The sequence below is a fragment of the Acomys russatus genome, chromosome 12, assembly GCF_903995435.1.
Source record: "Acomys russatus chromosome 12, mAcoRus1.1, whole genome shotgun sequence".
NCBI classification, from domain to species: domain Eukaryota; kingdom Metazoa; phylum Chordata; class Mammalia; order Rodentia; family Muridae; genus Acomys; species Acomys russatus.
Window position 1 is genome coordinate 54149851 of NC_067148.1, and position 18196 is coordinate 54168046.

Consider the following 18196-nt stretch of genomic DNA (forward strand, 5'->3'; position numbering starts at 1 on the left):
TCTGTGTAGCCCTGGCTGTTCTGGACTTGCATTGTAGACCAGGCTGTCCTTGAACTCACAGCGATCCCCCTGCCTCTACCTCTGCCTCCCAAGTGCTGGGATTAAAGACATGGGCCACCACCCTTGGCTGAAGATTCTAGTTCTTTGTGCCATCTTTCTGTTATCATCATCGTCGTCGTCGTCATCCTCCTCCTCCTCCTCATCATCATCAGTTTTGAGAATTGAACCTGGGGCCAGATGCTGCTAAGAGCAAGCACTCCACCACCTATGCGGCCTCTTATAAACACTAGTCTTGGAGCTTGACAGATGGCTCGTCACTCGTCACATTAGCGCCCCAGCTACTCTTCCAGAGGATCAGGGTTTGGTTCCCAGCACCTACATGGCAGCTCACAGTTGCTTATAACTACAGTTCCAGGCATTCCGACACTCTCTCCTGAGCTCTTCGCGCACCAGGCCCACTCTTGGTGCACATATACGCAGGCAAAGCATTCATACACATGAAATAGAACAATCTTTTTTTTTTTTTTTAAAGATTTACTATTTATTTATTATCATGTATACAGTGCTCTGCCTGCATGTACTCCTGCAGGCCAGAAGAGGGCATCAGATCACATTATATAGATGGTTGTGAGTCACCATGTAGTTGCTGGGAATTGAACTCAGGACCTCTGGAGAAGCAGTCGGTGCCCTTAACCTCTGAGCCATCTCTCCAGCCCCAAGTAGAACAATCTTAAAATGAGATATATTACAACAAGAACATGCATTTTGCTCATCCTGGTAGTGCATACCTTTACATCCAGGAGGCAAAAGGACTACATAGTGAGTTCCAGGCCAGCCAGAGCTACAAAGTAAGAGACTGTCTCGAAAAGAAAAACCAAAAGGCTCCAAAATATTACTCTGTGCCTCCTCTGAGCAGAAAGATACTTGGATCACTCCAAATTCCATGCTCCAATGCGGAGGCAGTTTTGTTTAGTTTTTATAGTTTTACAGAACAAAGTCATAAATCAAGACAAGTTTAAAATACATTAGTGGGTACATCAGAGAGCCAGGTACCAGATGAAGCTTTATCAATAGGCCCAAGGTATTATCTGAGCTTTGGGGTTGCTGGAAAGTAGAGGTCTGCTAAGTCATTAGGGTCCAAAAGGTTTTCTAATCTAATAGCCTTAAGTTGTTAGTTCCAACACAGAGCTGGGCAAGGAATGGCTCTTCTGAGAGCCCAAGATAAGGCAACTGGCCTCTGGATCTGCAACATTCCAACCTCCCCACAGAATGGGAATCCTGATCAGTCCGCCAGTCTCAGCAGCACAATTCCTTCCAGAAGTTCCAGTTCACAGGACGCATCAGGCATCCTTATCAGTAAGGAGTGTCTTGACTGCCTGTCTGATAAACTATGTCCATTTTCAAGGCTGATGGCACAAACACAACAGTGTTTCAACCTTGCAGTAGCCTTGTTCTGAGAAGACCAGACAGGGCAGTTACCCCCAACGTGCAGCCACTCTGTAGCCCAATGCAGAGCTCTTCAAAGACAGTGATAAAGAAAAGACTCCTGGGTGTGTAGGGGTAGGGTTACTGTGTAAATCAACTGCTGACTTCCGTAGCCCCCACATCTGGTTGCAAGCCTTGTTCTGAGAATCTCCTGCCCCACTGTTATATAAATTCTGCTCCCCCAACTATCCCCTAATACGCCAATAAAGCTGCTTACAGCCAATTGCTGACTAGGGCCGGACTTCCTGCCAGTGAGGGGAGGAGGAGCTAGGAGAGGAAGTAGGGGGTCCAGGAGACACCAGGAGAGAGGAGTTGCAACAGGAAAGCTACAACGTGCAAGGGATGTACGCTGGGAAAAAGCCAAATTAGCTTAGAGGGTTAAGAATTGAGTAATAACTGCTCAGTTCTTGTGCTGTGAAGCTTGTTTAACTAATATAACAGAGTCTCAATCAATTATTTGTGTGATAGCCAGGTTAAAGAAATAGAGAAACAAACACAGTTATATAAAAATAACTTTAACATGGGCATCTTGTAGAGCTGGAGCTGGGACAAGGACTGGCAGGGCCACTTCATCCCCTATGCCTCCTGCCCCAATTGTTCCAGCTGCAGACCCTTACTGTACTCTTTTAACCGTTAGGCATTACATAGCCACGTTGATGCAATCTTCAGTTTTCACATTCCCTCCCTCTCTCCCTCACTCGTTCCCACTCTCCTTTACTTCCTTGTTTGGTTTACTGGGACAAGGTCTCACTGTGCAGCCTAGGCTGCCAAACCCGACAGCTAGGCACTCAGCCATGTGCCACCATGCCCACCTTGCCTCTGCTTTTCACTGACTGGATTTTTGAGGGCATATCAAGATAGGTAGGTGAGCCTCACCTGTGGGGATGCCCAAGCCAGGGGTTTTGCCCTAAAATTCTGGCTCTACCATCACCCTGCATCAACTCCCTGTGTCACCAGATGCAGCTGACACTCAGTGCATATAGAAAATGCACAGTGTGGGCAACCAATACCATAAAAGGTGGGTTGTTCTTTCCCTTCTGTGCTCTCCTTTCTGCTCCTTCTGCCCTGAGTATGGAACCCGAGTTCAGGAAATGCCCTGGCAGAGTGGGAGAGCAGGCAACACGAGCCAGAACTGCTCACAGTAAAGAAGGGAGGTAGAGGCCTTCAAAGAGCTTCCAGTCACACAGGTATACACAAGTGTTACAGATGCACACATAGGGGGCACAGATGCACATACAAGGGGCACGGATGCACATACAGGGACACAGATGCACACATAGAGGCCACAGGTGCACACACAGGGGTCACAGATGCACACACAGGTGTAAAAGATGCACATACAGGGGTCATAAATGTACACACGTGTGTCATGGATGCACACATAGATGCCAACCTACTCCTTACCTCAACTCTCCTACCAAGACAGGTGTCTTATGTCACCATTGAAAGTTTCCTGTGTATGTAAGTCAAATGCTTGGACTTCCCAGAAAGGGCAGATAGACAGAAGCCTCATCCGAAAGGAGCCTGTCAGTCCTTTAAACAAACAAGCTCTGGGTGTTGAATCCAGTTGAGAATCTAGTAAGACAGTAACTCCTGGGTGACAGGTCAGCATTTGAGAGGAGTTCTGTGAGACTTGGGCTTTGTTGTCAACTTGACACCACCTAGAGTCACATAGGAAACAGGAACTTTAGCTGAGGGATGCTCAAATCGACCAATGATCGATGCGGGATGGCTCAGCCCACTATGGGTAGCACCGTCCCTAGGCAGGCGGGTTTGGGCTACATAAGCAAAGCTGGCTGAGCGTGAGCCCAATACCAAGGCACTAAGTTACTCCTGCTTGAGTCCCTCAGTACCGTTCTCTCAGTAATGAGTGTACCGGAAAGGTAAGGCGCATGCGCTCATTCCTCTCCTAAGTCACAGTGTTTATCACAGCTACAGAAAGCAAACTAGCTACTCTTCGTGCCTGAGGGCTGCCTGAAAAGAGAAGAACCGTCACAGGGTGTAGAGACCGACGATCCGCCACAGCGCCTGGTTAGGAGACAGGGAGGAAGGCCGGATGCAGGTATCTGGATTAGCGTAAGCAGTGAAGGGCACCGTGGTATGCAGCCAAGCCCTACCCTTGGTTGCTCCGGCCAGACTCTTTCACCTGAGGATAACTGCGGAGTGCGACAGCCCTAAGCTTTTTATCAGCTGGTAGTCCAGCCTCTGGAGGCAGCTATCGGTTTGGGGGGCTCACTACCGGTGGCCTGAGAACTCTAAAGTTCCAACACAGTATTTGACTTGCACAGCCCAGCCTTTCTTACAGATTGAGTGAAGCTGCGAGGTGGCGGGATGGGGGGGGGGGTGGGGGGGGGGGGGGGGGGAGGGAGGGGAGAGAAGGGGAGCACTGAGAAGGGTCTTGGCAGCACCGACTTCAGTGGCTTTGCTTGCTTTTGGGATTCCACAACACTCTTGGGATACGCCCCCTTAGGCTGGGACAGCGGCCTGCCCAGGTGCACCAACCGGAAGTCTCAGAAGCCTGACTGGATCTGCCTAACAAACACGCTGCAAAGCTTAAGTGTGACCAGCAGAGGCTCCTGGTACACAGAGAAAGAGAAGCCCCCCAAAAGGAGCCAGCTCTCTCAGACATCTGACCTGTCCAGTCAAGGCACCAGCATAAACACACATTCAAAGCTGCTCAAGCTTTCTGTCACCCCGTGGTTGTCGCTCCTACGCAGCGGCGGCGTTAACAGACTTGCCTCGCAGCTCACGCCTTGTTTGTTGCCAGGACGCCAGTTTGCTTGCCCATTCTTAGCGGAGTTGGAATTGTGTTCTCAGGGAGATGACCTAAGATGATCCCAAGATAAAACGGAAAGAAACACTCCCAGTAGCACGCAGCTACACAAACCGTAACATAAAACCATAAGAAACAACAACAAAATCAAGGTAAGGCAACAACTACTCCCCCCAATATCCTAGCAATTCTGTATCGTATATAAAAATCCTGAAATGGACGAAATGTCCAAGAATTCCAAAACTTACCAATCAATGACTTCAACAAGAGTGCAAAGAGACTGATGGATTAGAAAATCAATGCAAGATCTGCGTTAAAATTCATGAACATAGCTAAGAAAGTCAGTAACCCAGGTGAGAAATTCAACAACAAAAAACCCTTGAGGTCTTGGGAGAGAAAAAAAACAAAACATACACACAAATATGTTAGAAATGAAAAGGTTAACCAGTGGAAACCAATACACAGCACACCAGATCAAACAGGGAATATCAGAGACAGACAAGGTTGCGAAAATACTGCACTGAGATGTCAAGGCAGAGATGGGGGAGGCCACGTCCATTCCTGGGCATCTGCCCCTCCCACCCCCCCCACCCCCCGGCTCTCTTGCTCTCTCTCATTTATTTATTTATTTGTTTGTTTATTTATTTATTTATTTATTTGTTTGTTTATTTATTGTTTTTTCAAGACAGGGTTTCCTGTGTAGCTTTCACTGTCCTCAAACTCACAGTGACCCACCTGCCTCTGCCTCCCAAGTGCTAGGATTAAAGATGTGAGCCACCACGACCAGCTCTCTGTCCTCACTTAACGTCCATACTTAAATCTATAATAAAACCTTTTCCTAAATTTGCTTCAAAAAGAGAGTGCAATTAAGTAATATAAAGTAAAATAAAAGTATAGAAAACTCAACCATGAAATCATAGCAGAATCCCCCAAATCTGGGGGAGAATCTATTCAAGTGCAGGGAGCAGTTAGAATGTCAAACGGACGGAACCAGAGAGGAAGTTTCTGTGGCACATTATAGTTAAAAGACTAAGGGTAGCTGGGCATGGTGGAGCATGCCTATAATCCCAGCATTTGGGAGGCAGAGGCAGGTGGATTGCTGTGAGTTCAAGGCCAGCCTGGTCTACAAAGTGAGTCCAGGACAGCCAGGGTTCTGTGTAACAGAGAAACCCTGTCTCAAAAAACCAATAAATAAATAAATAAATTTAATTAAAAGCTAAGGCTGCAGGAAAAAGAAACAGTATTAAAAGGCGCATGATTTTTAAAAATTCCAACTCACAAACAAAAGCCAATTTACCAGAACTATGGCCTTTCAGTTGTGATGCTAGAAGCCAAGAAAGCAAAACAGCAACCAAGTACCAGGCAATACTTTCATATATGTATGTTTCCCAGTTGGTTTGAATATCATTTGTTTCTGCCTTTCTCATAAAGAAGAATGAAATGACGTCATCATCAAGGAGAGCAATGGAACTGAAGATCTTCATGCTAAGAATGAAATGACATCATCGTCAAGGAGAGAGATGGAACTGAAGGTCATCATGCTAAGAATGAAATGACATCATCGTCAAGGAGAGAGATGGAACTGAAGATCTTCATGCTAAGAATGAAATGACATCATCGTCAAGGAGAGAGATGGAACTGAAGATCTTCATGCTAAGAATGAAATGACATCATCGTCAAGGAGAGAGATGGAACTGAAGGTCATCATGCTAAGTGAAACAACCCAGATTCAGACAAATGCCATGTTCCTCTCATATGTGAAATTTTAAATATTAATTTATATGCATATGTAATTATGTGTGGCAATAGATGATAGACAGAGAGACAGGTAGATATGAAAGTAAAAGGGAGGGGGCTGGAGAGATGGCTCAGTGGTTAAGAGCACCGGCTACTCTTCCAGAGGTCCTGAGTTCAATTCCCAGCAACCATATGTTGGCTCACAAGCCTCTATAATGAGATCTGTTGTCCTCTTCTGGTGAGCAGGTGTACAGGCAAGCAGAACACTGTGTATGTAATAAATAAATAAATCTTAAAAAAAAAAAAGAAAGAAAGTAAAAGGGAAAAATCCTCTAAAGGATCTAAAAGAGGGGAAAAGTGGAGAAGGGGGCATCAAGAGAGGATAATGGGAGGAGACAGACAAATAGTCAATGTTTTCTTCCATATGCAGAATCTATATATAATCACACACACACGTACACACACGTACACACACACACATACACACACATACACACATACATACATACATACATATGTACTTATGACATGAAAGCAGAGAAAACACAATTTGGGGGAAAGGATACCAGCAGGTCAAAAAGAGTAATGATTGCATGAACATAAGCAAATCACAAAGATATACATATATAAAATCCATTATTTTCTACACTAAATAAAATAAAAAAAGCAATGAGCCAGCAAGATGATTCAGTGGGTAGAGGTGCCTACCTGAGATACACACATATACACCCAATCAAGAAAACAAGATAAATAAAAATAAAGTTTTGAGGGTTTTTTGTTATTTTTTGTTTGTTTGTTTGTTTGTTTTGATTTTTTGAGACAGGGTTTCTCTGTGTAGCCTTGGCTGTCCTGGACTCACTTCATAGACCAGGCTGGCCTCGGACTCACAGCAATCTGCCTGCTTCTGCCTCCTGAGTGCTGAGATTAAAGAGATGTGCCACCACGCCCAGCTGGCAAAAAAATATAGTTTTACAAATTAAGTTTAAGGGGCTGGAAAGATGATTCAGAGGTTAAGAGCACTGGCTGCTCTTCCAAAGGTCCTAAGTTCAATTCCCAGCAACCACATGGTGGCTTGTAGCCATCTATAATGAGATCTGACGTCCTCTTCTGGTCTGCAGATGTACATGCAGACACAACACTGTATACATAATAAATAAACATTAAGAAAAAATTAAGTGCCAGGCATGCCAGCACTCAGGAGGCAGAGGCAGATGATTCTCTGTGAGTTCAAGGCCAGCCTGGTCTACAAAGCGAATCCAGGACAGCCAAGGATACACAGAGAAACCCTGTCTCGAAAGAAACAAAAAATAAAAAATAAAAAAAAGTTGGCTGAATTCTTCATGAAAGCTGATTTTGTGAAGGTGGATTTTAAGTGGAAAATCAGCAAGGGGCTCATATTAGCCTAAAGAAGCTCAGAAAAGAACAAAATTAGAGAACTCACACTTCATCTTTCAAACCCTAGTGCAAAGCTGTAGTCCCGAGGTCAGGGTGGTGTTGCTGTGAGGATGAGAATCTAGGTCAAAGGAACTTAACTCAGAGCCTCTCACATCCAGCTGCTCTGCAGTGGAGGCGCCCAGCAGCTAACTGGACAAAGAGTCATCTTTCCAGTAAGCCCCGCCTGGGACACAGGATAGGCAGGTGCATGAAGTAGAGCTGGATCCCTTCCACACAAGATGCTCACCAGTTAATTTAGCTTATCTTAGACACATGTACACACTAAAATTATGAAAGTCCTGGAAGAAAACATAGCTGTGTGGCTGGGCGTAGTGGCGCACGCCTTTAATCCCAGCACTCGAGAGGCAGAGGCAGGCGGATCGCTGTGAGTTTGAGGCCAGCCTGGTCTACAAAGTGAGTCCAGGACAGCCAAGGATACACAGAGAAACTTTGTCTTGAAAAAAAAAAAAAAAAAACATAGTGTGCATCTTGGTGGCACTGGCTGGTAGCAATGTGGAGCAGCTACAACCCCGAACATTGCTGGTGGGAAGCTAAAATGGCATAGCCGCTTTGGAAAACCAGCTTGCTGCTACTTCTGGGTGTTAAATACAGTTACCACATAACCTGCTCAGTCGACACTTAGATATTTACCCACAAGGCTAAAGTAGCATACGCCCACACAGAAGCTTGTTCACAGACGTTCACAGCACCATTACCCATAATAGACCAAAGTGGAAACAACCCAAATGTCTGTAAGTCAATAAACAGAAAAAGAGTCCACATATAGGCTCTGAAAACCCAAAATATTCCAATAATTGAAGATGGAATGCCAACATGGTGTTTCCCAAGGTGGAAATCTAGTAAAAATGGCTACTTTGTGGCATCGTCTTCGGGTTGTCTGTATGACGTGGGTATAAAGCACACAGAGACTTCATGCTTATGAATGGGTTGTGTGTTATCCTTATAGGACTCACAGACATGATAACACCTGCAACTCACTTGTGGTTTGTGGGTACACTCCATCTTAGCTGGCAAAACAGGATGACAGAAACTGAGACAGCTAGCCACATTACAGTTAAAAGCAAAAGGAGACGGATGCTGGTATGTGGCCTTGGCTGGCTTGGAGCTTCGTATGCAGACTAGACTGGCCTTGAGCCACAGGGATCTGCCACCTGTCTTTGCCTGCTGAGTGCTGGGAGTAAAGGCAGCATGTGCCACCAGCAGACCCCAGACGCTGGAATACTGCCATCCATCAGGGCAGGTCTTCCCACCTCTGCAGAAGCTCCCTCACAGATGCCCACAGAGGTGTGTCTCCTAGGCTGCTACAAACACTGTGAGGACAATGGAGATTTAGCCACCGCAGGCCCCATCCCAGATACATCCCTACATCTATGCAAGCATTCCAAAGATCCAAATGCTCAGAATCTGAAACACTCCCAATAGCAAACATTGCAAATAACGGATACTCAACTTACATATCTGTACAATGGGCTGTTTTGTTATTCAGGACAAAACAAAAGAAACACTTGTGTTACTGTGTGGGTAAACCTTGGATGAAAATGGACTGTGCACTAAGTAAAAGAAACCCACACACACACCCACACACACACACAGAGAGAAGGAGAGAGAGAGAGAGAGAGAGAGAGAGAGAGGAGAGAGAGGCGGAGAGAGCGAGCCAAAAAAACAAAAACAAAAAAACAACCCACAGGTATCTCAGGGAAAAACACGGACTTAGTATGTGTGAGATCACTGGTTGGCTCCCAAGAGCCATAAAGTGTGCGTTGGGGAGGGGGTCAGCGAGGGAGGAGAGAAGAGGAGGAGGAAAACCAGGCCTAGGGAAATTGATAGTGACGTGTCTAATACGCCCATAGCTTCTTTTGGTAAGGATGAAAACATTGCCTTTTTTTTTTAACTGCAGTAGCAGTCGCACAGTCCTGAAGTGCAGAACCCACTGAACTCTACACTCTAAGCACATGGAATGTGCTGTGTGTGAACTAGATCTTGACAAAGCTGAGTTCTGATAAAAGAAGGGAGATGAGTAATGCCCTGCTCACCAACAAGCAACAAAGAAGCCAACGCCAACACAAGCCTGCTCTGTGGCTGTGGCTTCTGACCACCCCCCACCCACCCCAACTACCCCGAACCCTGAGAGTATGAAAGCTGAGTGCCCTGGTCCCAAGGCAACTGGAGAATGAGACAAAAGAAAGAGGCTGCAGCTTTGAGTGAGTCTAGAATGGGTAAAGAGAGGGCTGTAAGAAAGGAAAGAAGCCGGAAGTGGTGGCACACACCTTTAATCTCAGCACTCGGGAGGCAGAGGCAGGCAGATCGCTGGGAGTTCGAGGCCAGCTCGGTCTACACAGCGAGTCCAGGACAGCCAATACAACACAGAGAAACCCTGTCTTTAAAAACTTAAAAAAAAAAAAAAAAAAAAAAAAGGTAAGGAGGATTCTATTGCCACGGCTATCTTCACTGGACAGTTTCCAGACCATTTCCTGTCAGAAGCAGAGAGCCCTGAGTGGCTGTGTACTGTTCACACAGCCATGTCAACGGCCCACAGCACGAGACCACTGGAGAGATGTCAAGCTTCCTCCCCAGGATGAAGCTCAAAAGGAAACGGGAAGGCTTCCCCTTCTGTTCCTGTGTGAATGGTTTTGTGCAGGGTGGGCAGGAGAGACCGCCCCATTCTAGCTCCGCCAGGCCTCTGAGCCGCCTAAGAACCAAGCATTCCTAGCTGCCTGTGAGCACTCTAGCTTAGTGGACAGCTGGGTTACTGTTGCAACTTTTCTGTAGGTATAAAGTTTGGCCTTATTTTTAAGATTTTAAAATTTTTATTTTATGTATGTATAGGTCTGTGTACAGGTATGTGTGTGTGGTGCAGGTGTGGCAGGGCAAGACAGTGCAGAGGTTCCTTGTATTCTCGCTGAGGTCATTTTAGGTTTGACTGGAATTTGATCTCCTTGGTGGGAAATCCCATAGGAAATTATCCAACTCTATTTTAGGAAGCCGAGGCCAAGATGCTCCAGCTAAGTTTTTCTTGGCTTCTGTTCAACTGCTTGATCATGCAAAACCTCCCCCTGCAGCTGCTGACTAAGATACTAGGATGTGGGTTTTACCTTTAAATTTCCTTGCTCTAAAGCAGGGGTCCTCAACCTTCTGTAATGCTGGAACCCTTTGCTACAGTTCCTCACAGTATGGTGACCCCCAGCCATAAAATTGTTTTCATTGCTACTTCATAACTGTAATCTTGCTACTGTTATGAATCATATAAACATCTGATATTTTCCAGTGTCTTAATGGAGTCACAACCCACAGGCTGAGAACTGTTGCTCTAAACACTTAGGGTTACGCTTGGATCCAGCATACCTCAGTGTGGTTCTATCCAGCTGGAGTAAAGACTTTCGGTTGGCTATAAACTGAGTGGTCACCTCTGGTGGGCTCCCGTAACACAAGTGCCCAAAGAGGCCAAAGCAGGGAGTCAGATTTTGGGGCTGGAGTGACAGATGGTTGTGAGCTGCCTAATGTGGATCCTGGGAATGGAACCCAGGTCCTCTGTAAGAACAGAAAATGCTCTTAACCACTGAGCCATCTCTCCAGTCCAAGTTTCCCCAACTTTTTTTTTTTTTTTTTTGGGACAGTCTCACGACGCAGTCCAGGTTGGCCTGGAATTAACTTTGTAGCCGAGTCTCACGGTGAGACTTCTGCCTCAGCTGTCCTTAAATGATAGGACCAAAGGCACAATAAGCCACACTAGGTTTACCCTTTATTTTAAAAAAGGGTCTTCTTAAATTGCCTGGTTGTCTTTGAACTCACCTTAACTCCTTAAAGCCTTGAAATTTTTTAACCTCTTGCCTCATCCTCCTGAGGAACAGGGATTACAAACCTATGACACCAGGCCTGGCTTTCTTATAATGTTACTAAATTTGATCTTTCTTAGAATTTCTTTCATTTTTAATGTTTGGTTTTTTTGGTTTGGTTTGGTTTTGGTTTTTCGAGACAGGGTTTCTCTATGTAGCCGCGACTGTCCTGGACTCACTTTGTAGGCCAGGCTGGCCTCAAACTCACAACGATCCACCTACCTCTGCCTCCCAAATGCTGGGATTACAGGCGTGCGCCACCACTGCTGCCACAACTACCACCAGGCTTTAATGTTTTATTAATTAAAAAAAAAAATAACAAGGGTTGGCGGGGCCGTGGTGGCGCACGCCTTTAATCCCAGCACTCGGGAGGCAGAGGCAGGTGGATCTCTGTGAGTTCGAGGCCAGCCTGGTCTACAAAGGGAGTCCAGAACAGCCAAGGCTACACAGAGAAACCCTGTCTTGGAAAAAACAAAAATAAATAAATAAATAAATAACAAGGGGCTGGAGAGCTGGCTCGGTGGCTGAGAACACTTGCTGCTCTCACAGGTTCCGGGTGCACGAAGGAAGCGAGATGCCAGCAGTACATCGAGGCCCAGCATGCTCTTCAACCAGGAAGGAATGGATGTCTGTGCTCATGGCAAAAATCACTTGCAGAGTGTGTGAATTGGTGCCACAAATGTGAGAGAATTGTTGCTGGACTCCAAGTAGGGCATCCCTAGCATTCTGTGCATGCCAGGCAGAGACTGGCACTGCCCCTCCCGGCTGAGCAAACGGTGACTCACTAACACCCACTCACCCTCTACCAGCACTGAAACCTATGTCAGAATATCACTACAGTATTGCCCCAGAGACATTGCTTGTTTAAAACTCTGAAAGAGAGGAGGGCAGCAGCAGACTTCTACAAAGATGGGGTGCTAGGGGGACAATAATAATGAAACAGAATAAGTGGAGGCAGCAGTTGGGAATTTATCTTTAGCTCATCCATAAGGTGATGCCGCCACGACCACAATTAAAGCTGGCAACAAGCTAAGAGACAGTTGAAAAGCTGGACAGACCTGAGACTCCATCAAAAGAAAAGACACCAGACCTTTGAATAGTGACTGACTCCTGGGAGGCTGGCCCAGGAATAACCTGGTTTCTTTCTTTCTTTCTTCTTCTTCTTTTTTTTTTTTTTTTTTTTTTTTTGGTTTTTCAAGACAGGGTTTCTCTGTGTAGCCTTGGCTATCCTGGACTTGCTTTGTAGACCAGGCTGGCCTTGAACTCACAGCGATCCACCTGCCTCCCAAGTGCTGGGATTAAAGGCATGCGCCACCATGCCCAGCTCAACTGGTTTCTGTTACAAAAGTAAAAGGAAAGAAAACACAGGGCACAGATTGTTCAGTCAGACAGCAGCTTTGTGCCTTATTAGCCACGTGGCTGTGACAGCAAACTTAACCCCTCTGTAATTCAATAACCTTGCTTGTCACTGAGGGTAAGTGCAGGTACCTCACAGAGCAGGGAGAAGGGTGGTGACTATGTACAGGGAACTCAGGACGGGATGTCACATAGGAGACATCAGTGGGTGGCGGCAGTGCTGTTGCTCACTCATGCCAAACCCTGCTACCTGTGAAACTGACTGACCATCCTTCAAAAAAGCACCTGTTTCGTGGCCAAGGCAAGGGAGCAAGAAAACACAGGTTTCTATGGCAACCCAAAGGGAGAGAAAAACTAGCAAGTTAAAAACAGCCAATGGGCAAGGCAGGTGTGGTGGCACACACCTTTAATCGCAGCACTCAGGAGGCAGAGGCTGGTGGATCACGTGAGTTCGAGACCAGCCTGATCTACAAAGTGAGTCCATAGAGAAAGCGGTCTACACAGAGAAACCCTGTCTCGAAAACAAAAACAAACAAACAAAAACAGCCAATGGAATGCAAAGAAACCCAGGTGAGTAAAGAAAAGGGAGTCCCTGTAAGCACATATTTCTCTGTAAATGTGCTACCTGGATTTGTGAATCAGAGTCCACAGCTCACTGGCAGCTTTAGAGAAGCCCTGCACTTCATGAAAGGCTGTGCTCTCAACTAGCAGAAGAAAATACATTTTAATGAGATTAGCATTTGCAGGACAGGAAATTATACAATTCTTTAAATACTCTTTAAAATGCTTTCACCATGCCAGGCGGTGGTAGTGCATGTCTTTAATTCCAGCATCCAGGAGGCAGAGGCAGGAGGATCTCTGTAAGTTCAAGGCTAGCCTGGTCTACAAAGTGAGTCCAGGACAGCCAGGGCTATTACACAGAGAAACTCTGTCTCAAAAAACCTAATAATAATAGTAGTAGTAGTAATAAATGCTTTTACCTAAAAATACTGGAATTTTGGTTTTAAAGGGGACTTCCATAAAATGAGTATTGCATGGGCACTGTGTAAGAATCAGATAAAAACTAAGGATTATGTTCCCACTGAGAGAAAGACAGGAAACAGAAGGCTTTCAGGGACAGACAAGATCATTAAGTAAACTAAACAGTGTACTAGAAGACATCCTGGTTGGTTTCCAGTCATTGTGAAACTAGAGTCATTTGGGAAAAGGGAATCTCAACTGAGAAACTGCTTCCACCAGATTGAGCCCTGGAAATGTCTTCTTAATGATTGACGAGGAAGGGCCCAGCCCACTGTGGGCGGTACTGTCCCCAGGCAGGTGGTTCTAGGTTGCATGAGAAAGCAGGCTGAGCATTCATCTCTCCATCCAGCTGGACAGATCTGCAAGCACATCCTTCTCCAGAGTCTGGTGCAGTGAGTCTACCTGACCCTCCCGAACCCCCCATAACCAGCCCAGGTCCCTCTTCCTCTGGCCACACCTGCCCACACCACAACCAATCTCTACACCAGGCCCCTCCCACAACACATCCAACCTCTCCACCCAGACAGATCTACCTCCACACTCCAGGTCTGGCCCAGAATACACATCCTACACACCAGCCCAGACCGCTCCCCTCCAGCCACCTGGCCTTATTCAACCTCTAAGCCACCTAGACCACAACCTGCTTTCTCCCAACCTGCTCTGTCCATATCAGACAAAGAACAGAAGTCAGAAATATATGAACAACAAGAAAGAGCTAGCCAGTACCCTCCCCCACCCAAACCTACCAGTCCTATAGAAATATTTGCCAATGAGAATTACTTAGACGAATTCCAGAACACAGAATTAAAAGAAGAATAAAAAACTTCATCAACCAATTCAAAGAGAGCTAGGCATGGTGGCACTCGCCTTTAATCCCAGCACTCGGGAGGCAGAGGCAGGCAGATCGCTGTGAGTTCGAGGCCAGCCTGGTCTACAAAGCGAGTCTAGGACAGTCAAGGCTACACAGAGAAACCCTGTCTCAGAAAAAAGAAGAAGAAGAAAAAGAGAAGAGGAGGAGGCGGAGGAGGAGGAGAGAAGAAAAGAAGAAGAAGAAGAAGAAGAAGAAGAAGAAAAAAAGAAGAAGAAGAAGAAGAAGAAGAAGAAGAAGAGAAGAAGAAAAAGAAGAAAATGCAAGAGAAAAAACACAATTTGCATATAACAGAAAAATCCATCAAAATAACAGCTGCTTTTTCAGTGGAAACTCTGAGGGGAGAAGAGCTTGGAGCAGTGCATTTCAAGTCCTAAGAGATCTGCTGGCTTGTCCAGCAGTGCTGGCATAGGCATTAATCCCAGCACTCGGGAGGCAGCAGAAACCTATTCATCTCTGTGAGTTCAAGGCCAGTCTGGTTTACAAGTGAGTTCCAGGGCAGCTAAGGCTACACAGAGAAACCTCTCAAAACAAACAAACAGATCTGTTGGCCAACCTAGACTAATATACCCAGAAAAACTATCGACTATAGTTAAAGAGAAAGAAAAACTCTCTGTGATATAAATAGCCTAGAAAGGGGTATACCCAACAAGCCAAACCTAAAAAAAATTATAGAAAGCAATATTTCAGGCTGAAGAAAGAAATGAGCAAATCTAAGAGACCGTGGAAAGAAATACATGCCACATTTACCCCATATAGAACAACAAACAATACCACCCAAAATCAATACCACAACGGCTGCAATTAACACACATGTTTCAATAAAAATTTTAAATGTTAACGCCCTCAATTCTCCAATCAAAAGAAACAGGCTGTCTTAGCTACTTTTCTGTTGCTGTGAAAAGACACCACAACCAAGTCAATTCGTAATGGAAGCATTTAATTGGGTCCTCGCTAACATTACCAAAAGGTTAGTCCATGGCCATCATGGTGAAACAAAAAGGAACAGGTTTGGTAGAGCTGATAATGGCCTGGGGCCAGAGGCCTGAGGGAGCTTCCGTTTCAGATAGGAACCCAAATCTTCCCACAGTATGGGGCTACAGTTATCAGTCCCTGAGGCCGAGGTCGCTGTGTGCTTTGTGTGCTCTAGAGATACCTGCGTTCCCCTTGTGCAACACTGATAAGCTTCCTGCTGACTTCATCTCATTGTATGATCATTTCTGCCAATTTGTCCTGTTTATACCCCTGAAATAGTATAGAAAATGCTGTACTTCTTAGTAAGCTTGCTGGGGGGGGGTGTTTGTTTGTTTGTTTTTGTTTGTTTTTTGAGACAGGGTTTCTCTGTGTAACAGTTCTGGCTGTCCTGGAACTCGCAAAGTAGACCAGGCTGGCCTTGAACTCACGGAGATCCACTTACCTCTGTCTCCCAAGTGCTGGGATTAAAGGCGTGCGCCACCACCGCTGGCAGAAGCTTGGTTTTCAGAGCCGTGAGCAAGACCTCCTGATGCCATACTTTCCTACCTTGTCTTCTCATCCTCTCCACCTCCTACTGAGGACCCTTCACCTCAGAACAACTTGCTGGTCCCACTCAACCTGCTGCCACCACTTTGCTGGCACAGTCCCCTAACACTATTCGTAATATTTGCCCTTATACCACATGTAAGTGTAGTCCTCACCCTTATCACAGAAACCTCACTTTATAACAGACAGAGACCATTCCAGAAGAATCACCACCCATCAAAATGCAGAAGTTATATTTATATGTTAAGCAATTCGGGTGGGCAATAACAATTTCTAGAAATACCAGGCTTATTTAAATTTAAGCTAAGAACGATGATTTGTTTAAACAACTCCATTAGCTTTTTATTTCTTAAACCGTACTTCATAGCAATGTTTCCAAATGGGTGAAATAATCCTGTCCTGTATATTTTTTTTGAAATGCACAAGCTAGCTCCATTTTGTCCCTAGGAAGCAAGAAGCAGCACGTACTTACCCGCTCCTGGCCAGCGGTGTCCCAGATGAGGAATTTATGAAGTTCATTTCCACAAGGCACAGTTTGGTCATAAATGATGCCCTGAAAAGAGAGTCAACACTGCATTATCAAATCTCCAGAGACTCATGAACCCAAGTTAATGTTATGCATCAAGAGGACCCCAAGAGCTCTTGTCCCTAAGGAGCATAGTGGGAGTTACGGCACTGCAAACAAAAATAGTCTGTCTATTATATAAGCCGGCTGGAGTTTCAAAACATAAACAATGTGTGGACTGGAGGGATGGCCCAGTGGTTAAGAGCACCCGCTGCTCCTGCAGAGGACCTAAGTATGGCAACTCACAGCCTTCTGTAACTCCACCCAGAGGATCCAGTGCCCTCTTCTGGACTCTTCAAGCACTGCACATAAGTGTTGTGCATGCGAGGCCGGTTGTGGTGGCGCGCCTTTAATCCCAGCACTCGGGAGGCAGAGGCAGGTGGATCACTGTGAGTTTGAGGCCAGCCTGGTCTACAAAGTGGGTTCAGGATGGCCAAGGCTACACAGAGAAACCCTGTCCGAAAAAGCAAAAAAAAAAAAAGTGTTGTGCACGCACACATGCAGACAAAATACCCATAAAATAAACACAACCTTTAAAGAAAATGCATGCAGAAACAGATTCAGTTGTCCTAGAGTAATATTCGCTGGATATCAGGGAAATTCCAATGTTTTAGTTATTGAAACCTAATTCTTTGTTTGTTTTCTCTTGTTTTGTTTTATTTTTCCAAGACAAGGTTTCTCTTATAGTCCTGACTGGCCTGGACTTGCTTTGTAAACCAGGCTGGCCTTGAACTCACAGAGATTTGCCTACCTCTGCCTACTCAAGCGCTGGGATTACAGGCATGTGGCACCATGCCCAGCTTTAAAACCTACTTCTTATAGTGTGAGGGAAAATAACCCTTATTTATCATTTTAAGACTTTGATTATCTGGGCAGTGGTGGCACATGCCTTTAAATCTTAGCACTTGGGCAGGCAGAGGCAGGTAGTTATCTGTGAGTTTGAGGCCAGCCTGGTCTTCAGAGCAAGTTCCAGAACAGCCAGGGCTACACAGTGAAATCCTGTCTCGAAACACCAAAACTAAACTAAAACCAAAATAAAGACAAAGACTTTGACTTCAAAATAGCATAAAAAGAAAGCTGTCTTAACACATTCCCTGTGATGACATGAATGCATACTAGCAGCAAGTAAAAGAAGAATATGTACAATTCTCAACCTGTCTGCATAACGTAGGGAGTGTCTTAGTCAGGGTTTCTATTGCTGCAATAAAACACCATGACCAAAGCAGCTTGGGGAGGGAAGGGTTTATGCTGGTTACACTTCCAAGTCACTATTATCACTGAAGGAAGTCAGGACAGGAACCCACACAGGGCAGGAACCTGGAGGCAGGAGCTGAGGCAGAGGCCATGGAGGGGTGCTGCTTACTGGCTAGCTCCCAATGGCTTGCTTCAACCTGGGTTCTTATAGAACCCAGGAGCACCAGCACAGGGGTGGCATCATCCGCAATGAACTGGGTCCTCTCCCATCAGTCCCTGACTAAGAAAATGCCCTACAGCTGGATCTTACAGGAGGCATTTTCTCAGTGGAGGTGCCCTCTCTCAGATGACATCAACCCGTTTCAAGGTGACACAAAACTATCTAGCAC

At 45.7% G+C, this 18196-nt stretch overlaps 1 protein-coding gene across 7 annotated transcripts in view; it reads right to left on the reverse strand.

Moving 5' to 3' along the window:
• The window catches only part of Rab31 (RAB31, member RAS oncogene family), a 167563-nt gene that overhangs the window by 80760 nt on the left and 68607 nt on the right, over positions 1–18196 (reverse strand). The window contains exon 1 of one of the 7 annotated variants that reach the window (XM_051154447.1): positions 3898–4007. The exons of 5 other annotated variants lie outside the window; for them this stretch is intronic. The gene's annotated coding sequence lies outside the window, so the exon portion shown is untranslated. Of the gene's footprint in view, positions 1–3897; positions 4008–18196 lie in introns of those variants that run through there. One more of the 7 variants, XM_051154446.1, reaches the window with a different exon arrangement.